Here is a 12,333-nt window from a genome sequence, read left to right on the forward strand (position 1 = left end):
GGAACATAGTATTTGTATCATATTAAAGAAATTCCAGCTGAGTCCCATATGTTCCAAAACCGACTAAAGATTTGACCATTCTAGTCTATTGAAAGCTTTTTCTGTGTCGAGAAATTTGACTGCCCACGGAGCTTTGGTTTCTTATGATAAGTAATATGTAATAGACAACAGAGGTTATCTGAGGATAACCGTTTTTTAACAAACCCGCTTTGGTCCTGATGTATCAATTTGGATAAGTACGTTTTGAGATGGAACGACAGAATTGTATAAAATAGTTTAATATCTGTGTTTATCTAAGATGTGGTGCAGTAGTGAAAACACTGGGTGGCATCCTTACCTTTTTTAATAAAAGCTAAATTAGTGTTGTATTTACATCCATTACAAATTAACTTAGTAATTTCAAGTAACAGTCAACCTAACTGGTTTCGACATTTTATACAGACCTCAGGAGGAATACCATTCCAACCAGGTGATTTGCCTTTATTATTGTTACCCAATGCCTTTTTGACTTCATGGAGAGAGACTTGGGCTCCCAGCAAACCAGCTTCCTCAGTTGAGAGAAGAGGAGTTCTTACATTTAAAAAAATACTCAATCTAGCTTGGTGTGGACTTACAATCAGAGGTGTAGAATTCTTTATAGAAATGGAAGAATCTTTGGTTGATTAATTTGGGTTCTGATAGTAATTCACCTGATTCAAATTCAATAGCTGCAATATCCGCTAATTGATCATTACTGCGAAGCTTGTTAGCAAGTAGACGACTGGGACGATTACCATGGAAGTAATGGTTGAGTCTAACTTGATGCATGGCAAATTCTGCTCTCTGTCTTATCAATAAATGAGGTTCTGTCTTGACTTTGGAGAGAGTAGTCGCTACCTGGTCTGAAAAAAGAGTTTGTTGAGAACACTCCAACATTGTTAACAACTTTTCCAATTCTAATATCTTCTTTCATTTCTTCTGCCCAGATGCAAATGCAGATGCATTGTTTTTTAATAAAACCTTTGATGGTGTCCCATAAAATCTGAGGATCAACGACTAAATGTTTGTTAATCTTCATGAGTTAATTCAATTCAGTTTCAAGTTGTTCACATAAAGTAGGATTTTGTAGTAAGGAAACATTAAAGCGCCATCTTGTGTCTCTTTTAGGAGATGATAAAATGTGTAACTGGCAGTAGTAAGCATGATGATCAGATAGGCTCATATGTTGAATTTAGATTTTCTTGATTAAAGAAAATAGAAGACTAGATAATAGTACTAAATGGAATGCGGAGAATGTTTTGTGCCTGTACGAATAGAAAGGGTACTCTTTTGCTTTAGGGTTGTGAGCTCGCCAGGCATCAATGAGGTTGTAATCAGAGAGTATATGTTGGACAGCCTTGTTTGTTTGTGGATTATAGTTGGTCTTAATAGATTTGTCCAGCATGGCCAGAATGGCATTCATGTCTGTCCCAATAACCAGTTGGATTTCAGGTAATTCTAACAATATGCTGTTCAGAGAATCAAAAACTTAGGATCATATGAATTTGGAGCATACACATTAATAAAGGCAATTTTCTTTCTATTATGGATACATTTCAGGGAAGTGGTACTGCCTTCCTGGTCTTCATCTTTACCAAGGATGGTGATTTTGAGTTTTTGATGTATCATTATAATTACACCCTTAGTTTTATTTGGAGCTGATGAAAAAGCAACCAATTCGGTACAAATGGTTCTCTATTCTATGTGCGTCCTTTTGGAGCAAATGTGTTTCTTGGAGCATTGCTATATCAATATGGTTTCTTAATTGAATATCAAGATAGATGGAATATTTGATAGGAGAATGTAGGCCTTTCAAATTCCATGAGAATAGCTTGTGTTGCCATTGTTTTTCTAAAATGTAATTGTTTATCCTTAGTGTTGATAAGCCCATGGATGAAAAATAAATGCAGGACCCACAGGGAAACCCACCCATTGGTCGCTCCCCAACCAGAAGACCCTCTCTATAAACTGTTCTCCCCCCTTCTCTGTCCCCCTTCCTTGCCCCCGTTCCTCAGTCCCTCCTCCCTAGCCCCTAAACCCTACCTCCCCTGTTTCCCCGCACGCTGCACTATAATTACAGGGTTGCAGCATAACAGTGAGTGGCAGCCTTATATATGTATTCTCTTAAATAGCATGTTTTTGGTCTCAAGGTATAAAATAATAATAATAAAAAAATAATGATAATGATGATATAATGCTAATGATATGATAATAATGATAATGATAATAATAATGATGATAATAATGATAATGCTAATAATGCCAATAATGATGATGCTAATAATAATAATACTAATGATCATACTAATGATAATAACAATAATAATGATGATAATAATGATAGTAGTAATAATAATAATAATGATAATAATACAAATTATAATAATGATAATAATAATAATGATAATAATAATAATGATAATGATAATAATGATAATAATAAAGTACAACTAAATAAGTAACCAATTCAGACCTTTACAGTTAAGTTAGCAGACTTGATGAGTAACGGTGGGTAATAAAGAAAATAGAAAGAAAATAAAAAAGGAAGATATTGTAACAGTTGTCGTTGGGAATAGAGGACCAAAACGCAGCAGGAATGTGGATGCTCATCTTGTATTTCTTTGAATAAAAGAGAACACCAAAATAACAAACGAAGAACGCACGAACAACAAAACAGTCTTGTCAGGCACACTCAGCAAAACAAGAAACAATCTCCCACAAACACTTAACCAAACACATACCCATATATAGGACTCTCAATCAGAGGCAACTAGAAAACACCTGCCTCCAATTGAGAGTCCAACCCCAATAAACTAGACAAAAAAATACAAAAGACTAGAGACCACATAGAAATACAACCCTAGAACATAACCCCAAAAACCCGGAAATAATAAATCAAACACCCTACTACATAAAACACCACCCCGAACCACATAAACAAAATACCCTCTGCCACGTCCTGACCAAACTACAATAACAAATAACCCTTATACTGGTCAGGCCGTGACAGATATGGAAGATATTCAGACTAATGCCTAAACAGTCAAAAATAGGGCAGCTGTAGGACCAATAGCACTTAATCCATCTTCATTTATTATTAGCAATATGCTTTGAATTACCTTAAACCTACATTTTCCATTCTTTAAGTTCTACATTATATCCTAAATAAGAGGGTATTGTGCAAAAGGTAAAGCGTATACTCTAGATGTTAATTAATAATGAATCATTGCCTGTAGGGCAAGTCCTCCCTGGGAGATTCGTTCAGTAGCCTAAACAGAGGGGGACAGGAATCAACAGGGAGAAAAACAAGCAAAAACAAATAATAATTGTGTTGTAGTAGCCCACATGGGACTGGTCATCTCTTATAACCAGTAGAAAAAAATAAAAAGTAAATTAAACAAAAAATAGTAAGGGATAGTTACTAACTAACACTGAGTATTGCAACAGTTAGGAACAGTTTCCTAATATTGAGTTGCACCCCCCTTCCCCCTTGTCCCTCAGAACAGCCTCAATTCATCAAAAGGTTTCGAAAGCGTTCCACATGGATGCTGGCCCATTTTGACTCCAGTGCTTCCCACAGTTGTGTGAAGTTAGATGGATGTCCATTGGCTGGTGGACCATTCTTTAAACACACAGGAAACTGTTGTGCATGAAAAACCCAGCAGTGTTGCAGTTCTTGACAAAAACCGGTGCGCCTGGCTAGGGCTGTTAATTGACTGTATTACCGCCACACCAGAGGTCACAAATCATGAAGGCAGTCAAATTCCATGTGACCGTTTAGACACTGTAATTAGGCTTCTCCAAACAGCTGATGCTGCTGATGGTCATTAGTAGCCTCCCAAACTTGCTAACTGCCTGGTACTCAGCACTCTATTGTCCCTCTAACTACTCTGACATCAATGCAAATGTGATTGAACATTTTATCAAACACTTCATGAGGGCCCATGAGCTCATGTTGTGCAACATTTCTATAGGCTATGCAATTGCGTGATGGCTTCTATGCAACAGAGTGATGGCTTCTATTAAAAAGAGGAGGCTCCCATCAGCTTTCTATCGGATATACCTACTATATTTATATCTCAACTTTCCTAATATTAAGTGCATTGCTTGTCTTTAGAACAGGAGTATAGCCTATCTGGCTGGCACGAAAATTAACCACGGGGAAAGCATCCTCCATTTGCTATTTAAGGGCGTAGATGACATGCATTTTTTTTACCTTGCTCCTGTTTTGATACAGGTGCCTGATAATGGTCCATTCTAAATCAAAACAAATTTCACACGTATTATTTATGATATGTAAAAACAAAATTAAATCAAGAATAGTCTGATGGGTGACAATATTAGCCTATCACTTGTGAACTATATATTATCACTGAATGATACCCAGCGTAAGGCAAGAAACAATGCATACCTTTCTTTAGCAACTTTTTCAAATCATAGTCCCACACCTAGCCATAGGCCTATACGTTTTGATAAGGTTTGTATCACAACTAAAGTGGTCAAATAACTTCTTAAAATTAAGCACATTCATTTGCTTTAAATGTGTATAGAGCCTAACTGGCATACATACGCACCTCGTGAGTTTCAGGTTTGGGGTAGATCATTTTCACCATAAAAATGCACCTTTATAATAAACATATTACATGCATAATCTCATTAGGAACATTTGCGCTTATATAGTCTACTTTGGTGTGCACATTTCTGCACTTATAATGTGAAGAAATAACCTAATAGTTTATCAAAATTTTAAGCTTAACATTCTGATCTGTTGCGTCAACCTCATTGGGTAAAAACGTTTTTTTTCTTGCTAGTGGTTGTATTAATTTGGGATCTATTGCATCCCATGTCTGTCACAGACTATTTTGGGAATATTTATTTCTCACACAGAATAGAATAGGAAAACTTTTGTACTATGGGGGATAGTAGATTGACATAGGCTACTGCTTTTGCTATTCATTAGACCTACTCATATTGTTGGCTGACAAAAAGTAAAGGTTCTTCCAAAATCTTCAATATCCACCTCGGAATTGGATAAGGACAGTTGCATCCCCGATGTGTCTGTCTTCACTTGTAGCCTGTGAGGAAGACCCAATTATGTGACGGAGAGCCATGTGAGTGAGAGGTGTTCGGAGCAGGCAGCACGCAGGAAGAAGGGAATTAAAATGATTAGATTCAGCCCAAGGGCACAATGGCCACTGTCCGAAAAAGGCATGGATTGTTTTAGGGGGAATTATGGCAACACATAGGGGATGCCGCCAGAAAATTCAAGGCATTGGGGAGGTAGGTAGCCTAGTGGTTAGAGCGTTGGACTAGTAACCGGAAGGTTGCTAGATCAAATCCCTGAGCTGACAAGGTAAAAATCTGTCATAATGCCACTGATCAAATCAAATGAATGTATATATCCCTTCTTACTTCAGCTGATATATCAAAGTGCTGTACAGAAACCCAGCCTAAAACCCCAAACAGCAAGCAATGCAGGTGTAGAAGCCCAGTGGCTAGGAAAAACTCCCTAGAAAGGCCAAAACCTAGAGAGGAACCAGGCTATGAGGGGTGGCCAGTTCTCTTCTGGCTGTGCCGGATGGAGATTATAACAGAACATGGCCAAGATGCTGAAAAATGACCAGCATGGTCAAATAATAGTAATCACAGTGAACAGGTCAGGGTTCCATAGCCACAGGCAGAACAGTTGAAACTGGAGCAGCAGTGGGGACAACAAGGAGTCATCATGCCAGGTAGGGCTCAGGTCCTGAGAGAGAGAGAGAGAGAGAGAGAGAGAGAGAGAGAGAGAGAGAGAGAGAGAGAGAAGAGAGAGAGAGAGAGAGAGAGAGGAGAGAGAGAGAGAGAGAGAGAGAGAGAGAGAGAGAGAGAGAGAGAGAGAGAGAGAGAGAGAGAGAGAGAGAGAGAGAGAGAGAGAGAGAGAGAGAGAGAGAGAGAGAGAGAGAGAGAGAGAGAGAGAGAGAGAGAGAGAGAGAGAGAGAGAGAGAGAGAGAGAGAGAGACTTAAATTCACACCGGATATAACAGACTGACCCTAGCCCCCCGACACATAAACTACTGCAGCATAAATACTGGCGGAGGGGTCAGGAGACACTGTGGCCCCATCCGATGATACCCCCAGACAGGGCAAAACAGGCAGGATATAACCCAAAGCACAGGCCCCACACCACTAGAGGGATATCTTCAACCTGAGACAAGGCCCAAGGGGGGGCACCAACCCAGACAGGATGACCACGTCAGTGACTCAACCCACTCAAGTGACGCACCCCTCCTAGGGACGGCATGGAAGAGCACCAGTAAGCCAGTGACTCAGCCCCGTAATAGGGTTAGAGGCAGAGAATCCCAGTGGAGAGAGAGGAACCGGCCAGGCAAGGGCAGTTTGTTGCTCCAGTGCCTTTCCGTTCACCTTCACACTCCTGGGCCAGACTACACTCAATCATAGGACCTACTGAAGAGATGAGTCTTCAATAAAGACTTAAAGATTGAGACAGAGTCTGCGTCTCTCACTTGGGTAGGCAGACCATTCCATAAAAATTGAGCTTTATAGGAAAAAGCCCAGCCTCCAGCTGTTTGCTTAGAAGCCCTGCGTCTTGTGACCTAGCGTACATGTAGGTATGTACAGCAGGACCAAATTGGAAAGATAGGTAGGAGCAAGCCCATGTAATGCTTTGTAGGTTAGCAGTAAAACCTTGAAATCAGCCCTTGCCTTAACAGGAAGCCAGTATAGGGAGGCTAGCACGAGTAATATGATACATTTTTTTGGTTCTAGTCAGGATTATAGCAGCCGTATTTAGCACTAACTGAAGTTTATTTAGTGCTTTATCCGGGTAGCCGGAAAGTAGAGCACAAGTCAGTTAATCCACTGTTCCTAGGCTGTCATTGAAAATAAGAATTTGTTCTTAACTGACTTGCCTAGTTAAATAAAGGTTAAATAAATGATGTTATTGTTAAATTGTGAATGAGAGACTGATGAAGTGTGTACAGCCTGAACAAAAAACTAAGCAGAGCTCATGCCTTTCATGCGACTTTTTTCAAATCATCATTGGAGTCGCATCATGCAGCCTTAGAATGAATTAAAAATCTAAGCATATACAGTAGCCCAACATTTGTATCACAACTAAAGTTACATAAATAACTCTAAATTAAACTTCAACACAGAATTTCCGCATGTGCACACTCCCTCAAATCGTTTGGAGAAAATATATTTTCTATTTTATTCAGCTTTGTTAAATTGTATTCTTCATACTAAAAAATACTAGAAAATAATATAACTCAATTCTGAGCAAATATTGTCTGCTAAATGAGTGTAGCCCACAGCCATACGGCATAGCCAGATCAGGGCCTAACAACTCAGAGTATGCTATTCTGTTCTTCTGAAATAGACTACATTTTCTTCATGTCATGTTTCTTTAGACTTGTCTAAAATAAATAATTAATTTATTGTGAAGGTGTAGGCTATATTACATGGATTTATTAGACTCTTTTAAATGTAGATGTTCCAATGGTCTGCATCAGTAACTTGTAGGCTCTGTGGAAGCCAGGAGATGCTAAATGTGTTTATGTTAATTAACGGTCAATTAGACCTGCAGATATTTGCTTGACTGTCACCAACTGATTACATTTGGTAACCGCCACAGCCCTACGCCTGGCACCTACTAATATACTCCGTTCAAAGGCATCCTTTGTCTTGCCCATTTACCCTCTGAATGGCACACAATCCATGTCTCAATTGTCTAAAGGCAAAAAAATGGTTCTTTAACTTGTCTCCGCAGTTAATGAAGTGGATTTAACAAGTTACATCAATAGGGGATCATAGCTTTCAGCTGGATTCACCTGGTCAGTGTACGTCATGAAAAGTGCAGGTGTTCTTAATGATTTGTATACTCAGTGTATATTGCCATATTTAGCCCAAATAGATTCAATGTACTGTAGCCACACAAGAAAGCAGTCCCAGTACGTATGACACCTCCATATATGGTCCATTGTTCATTAGTTGGCATGGTGTCATCACTGTGTAAATATCCAAGAACACAGACAAAATAACTATAACAAGTTCAATGCTCAGCATCAATAGTTATATTGTTCTTTGTACCCAAACATGAGAGGTGTCCTCATCCTAGCCTTATGCTGAGGGCAGCATCGTAGCCATAGGCTAGGCTGCGTGATTGTGCATGGATAGCATACCTGAATAATGAGCCAGCCATGGGGTACCGTCTGTCAGCTTGTCCCCTTGTGTGTTGGGTTTGATGTGTTTCTCAAAGAAGTCTTGAGCCTCCTTGGCAGTGGAAAATGTGTGTGTTGTGTTCTGGAAGGTCAAGATTAGTTTTGCCAGATGGATGAAGCCGCATCTCAGGTTTAGCTTGCGTCCTATTTGACAGTTTGACGCAGTGTCCAAAGTGCCCCAATTACAGTGGAAATTAGGTGGTTTTGCGAGCAGTTTGTAACTCCTTTTTTTCTCCACATGAAAGCTCTCACTTGCAATTTAATGGAACTGTATGTTTTCTGATGTAAGCCAAACACATTTCAACTACCTTCTCAGCAAATGGATTTTCGCACTGAAAAAAGCGGAAGGTATCTGAATTGGGATAAAAGACTGGCACAAGGAAACTAAATTAATGTAATGCAATGATTGAAAAATAAGAACTTCTAATTATGTTACATAACTTCTGTTACATAAATGTAGCTGTAGCAGCCCATAAAAACAATATCTCCTGGATGATAGAATTGCTTTTAATAAGGGGAATAGAGAGAGCAAAACAGAGGGAAAGAGCAAGGAGGGAGAGAGAGGAGGAGTTGGTGAGCCAGATTTTCCTTCATCTTTAGTCATGTAAGCTCTGCTGTCGTGTTACACCTCCTCTGAGATGTGTCATATCATTCCCTGAGTATAGATGCCTGTGACATCAGCCGCATGCAGACACAAAGGCGGCAGGAAGCGGTGTAATGCCAAGGTCCTACGCCAATCTCCAGGCGTTTCTGTACACATGACAGCCAAATGAGTGGTCATCATAATGCGCGCCCAGTCTATTCCTTCCTATCCACATAGATGGTTATGTCAATCGACCATCAAAGCCAGACTGATTTCCCACCAGTGTAAATATCATCAACAAAAATAGTGACAAAAATATTTGTCAAACACATATTTTTTTAAAGACTAACTGACTAAATAGACCCAGAAAAAACTATAACTAAACAAAAATGATTTTTCATTTCAGTTAACTAAAATGAGACAAGACAAAATTATCTCTGTGACTAAAATCTGAGAGCTTTTCAGTGATAAGCACAATTAATATTAACAGCACAGATGTGCAGCGCAGTTCTGTTCAGCAGTGGGAAGGATGCACCAAACCCAGCACACACAGCCTACATTAGCTGGTAAGCTGCACGGGAGCAAGCGATGAGTGTGGTCAGACAGGCAGACAAGCTCCGCTCCTGCTCCGCCTCCGGTTATACACATTGCTCAGGTGACTCTCTTGCTTCCTCATAGCTAACCAGTCACCACCAGCCTTCTAGTTAGCTACCTTTGCCTGGTTAAGAAGCACAAAATGCATTACGGACCTAAAAACAATAGCAGTGTTGAGTTTAATAATAAAACAACAGTCTTCCTATGTTTTTCTCTCCCTTGAGAGAAAGAAAGAGATATCTATGTAGGCTGAAATAGGAATTTATATGCGCAGATAATTCTTATATATGTTTGTCATATTTCTGCTGTTGGGAAGAGAATAGGATGCTATGTACAAAAATATGTTGGTAGCAGTGGAGGCTTCTCAGAGGACGAAAGGGAGGATCATCCTCCTCAGTGAATAAAAATAAATTTAAATAAGTAAAATATTAAAGAAAGTTATCCTTTAAGTTATCCTACTAAATATATTCATGTCACCAAATAATTGATTAAAACACACTGTTTTGCTATGAAGGTCTACAGTAGCCTCAGCAGCACTCTGTAGGGTAGCACCATGGTGTAGCCAGAGGACAGCTAGCTTCCGTCCTCCTCTGGGTACATTGACTTCAATACAAAACCTAGGAGGCTCATGGTTCTCACCCCCTTCCATAGAATTGCACATTAATTATGACACAGAGAGAGAGCTATATTTGGTTGTATTTTTTTTTTTACTTTCACTTAGCTAGCAAATGCAGCTAGCTAGTCTAGTCTACTCAAGGACCTGGCTCAAACAGAGAGGGATGCTATGTTAGCTAGCTGGCGATGACTATCCAACACTGGAGCTCTTCCAAGTCAAGGTAAGCTTTTGGTTTTATAAATTTATTGCCACAGGTGATATGAAGGTTTGGCTTGGAATGTTTTTTTTTGCCTGGTCACAGACAGCTGATGTGTTGTGCATGGAAGTCCACAAGCAAAGTAAAAAGGTGAGAGGATTTAGTTGAGAGAAGGAATTATATATGCAAAGAGCAAAGTTATCATGTTGTTTTTATGTGGCTGATATGAAAGTGAACTGTGTTTGCGGGTGATCAGAGGTGTATTAATTCTGCCAATTCTGTTGAAAAACATTTCTTAAACGAAAGCAAACAGAACAAAATGGAGATGAAGATATCAGAATTTGTCCAATAGAAACTCTCATTTGCAACTGTTGGACTAATGATTACACCCTAGATCAGCTAGATGCAGGCAAGAGTGTACAAGGCGGTATTGAATGCATCACTGTCTGTCTCCTTGATTACTCAAAATTCTCTCGATCTGTGCATCTACGTTGTAAACTTTGATTCATAGGCTAGGTTGTAGCAACCTCATGGGTAAATTTGACTGTCATATAGTAGCCTAAACCTATCGATATTACATTGACCTGGGTAAAAGGAATATGAATGACATTCATCCAATATGGTGTAATAGAAATAAGGCCATGCTCGTAAAAAAATGATCATCCTCACTCATCTTAAACGTCACCGGCCGCCACTGATTGGTAGGACAAGGCTATGTATGTTTGTGCACATGGAAGTCAGTGATTTATGTTTACCATGGGTACAAATGTGATGTGACTAAAATGAAAAGGGCATTTAGTTTACTAAAATGGCATACAGTTGTCATTTTGACAATAACTCGACTAAATCATTTTTCAAAATTACTAAAATGTGACTAAGACTTAACGATATTTTTAAGTCAGAAATGCTAAGACTAGACTAAATCTAAAAAGAGTGGAAAGATGAACACTGTTTCCCACACATAATGACAAAATATCAACTTAATATTATTAGATAGACACACACGCATGCACACACCACACACATAAAACGCACCCATTCTCTCAACCTTTCTTCTACACAAAAGGATTACCAAAAGTCACCAGTAAGTCCACTTTGAACAGGATGTGAAGTCATCAGTAGGGGACAACTCCTTCCTGTTCTCTACTTACGGCCTGCTTCTCTATAAAATACTTTCTTGTTCTTCATCTCCCCTCTCCTCCGTTCCTCTTCCCCTCTCCAACCTCCCCCTATCTCCAGAGAAACAAGTCAATTGCGGAAGTGGAAACAGATGCGATGTTTGAGCAGAGCATCAATGCGATCTGCCCCGTGGTCAGGCTGACCCAAGTGACAACTTCAAAAACAAACCACTGGTCCTAGAAAGAGAGAGGGCCTGTGCATTCTAATGAGAGGCACCAAGGACATACAATCTGCTGATGATATCATTACGGCCTACTGCCTGGCGGCTTAATTCTTGCTCCTCTCCTCTCCGCCCCTCTCTGCGAGGCTGACGAGTCTTGCTGTTGGCAACTTTTTGACTCGTTAGCTGATTGGGAGGCGCTGCAAAGTTCAACCAAGTAATGGGATGCCTATTTAGAGGGAGAAGTATTGAATGACTAACAGTATCTCTAATGCAACAACCCCCGTAGAGCAGCTCATAGGTTAATGTTGCTGTCCTGCACTGCCCGACACATCCGAGCCCAGCATGTCATTTTTTGTGGCATGTACTGTAGCATTATTGCCACAAATTCTAACACCTCTGGGGCTTCTTACTATTTGGGCCGCTAACACATTTATATTGGATTTGAAAGGCTTTAATTGTTGTCATTGTGTGTGTGTGTGTGTGTGTGTGTGTGTGTGTGTGTGTGTGTGTGTGTGTGTGTGTGTGTGTGTGTGTGTGTCTCTCTCTCTCTCAGTGTGAATGTGTGTTATTAATGATGAACATCACCTCCTCTCGGGTAACATGGGTGTAAACGACAGTGTCATCCCTCTGGGGGATTTTGTCATAGTGTCTGCTCGATTGGTAGAGAATGAGACATAGACTTAAACAGAACCCCTTCTATTTTGGATCAACTTTATAATCAACTCCCGCCATAGGGAGTCCTATGCCCCTAAATCTACATGGATA

The sequence above is a fragment of the Salmo trutta genome, chromosome 19, assembly GCF_901001165.1.
Source record: "Salmo trutta chromosome 19, fSalTru1.1, whole genome shotgun sequence".
NCBI classification, from domain to species: Eukaryota; Metazoa; Chordata; class Actinopteri; order Salmoniformes; family Salmonidae; genus Salmo; species Salmo trutta.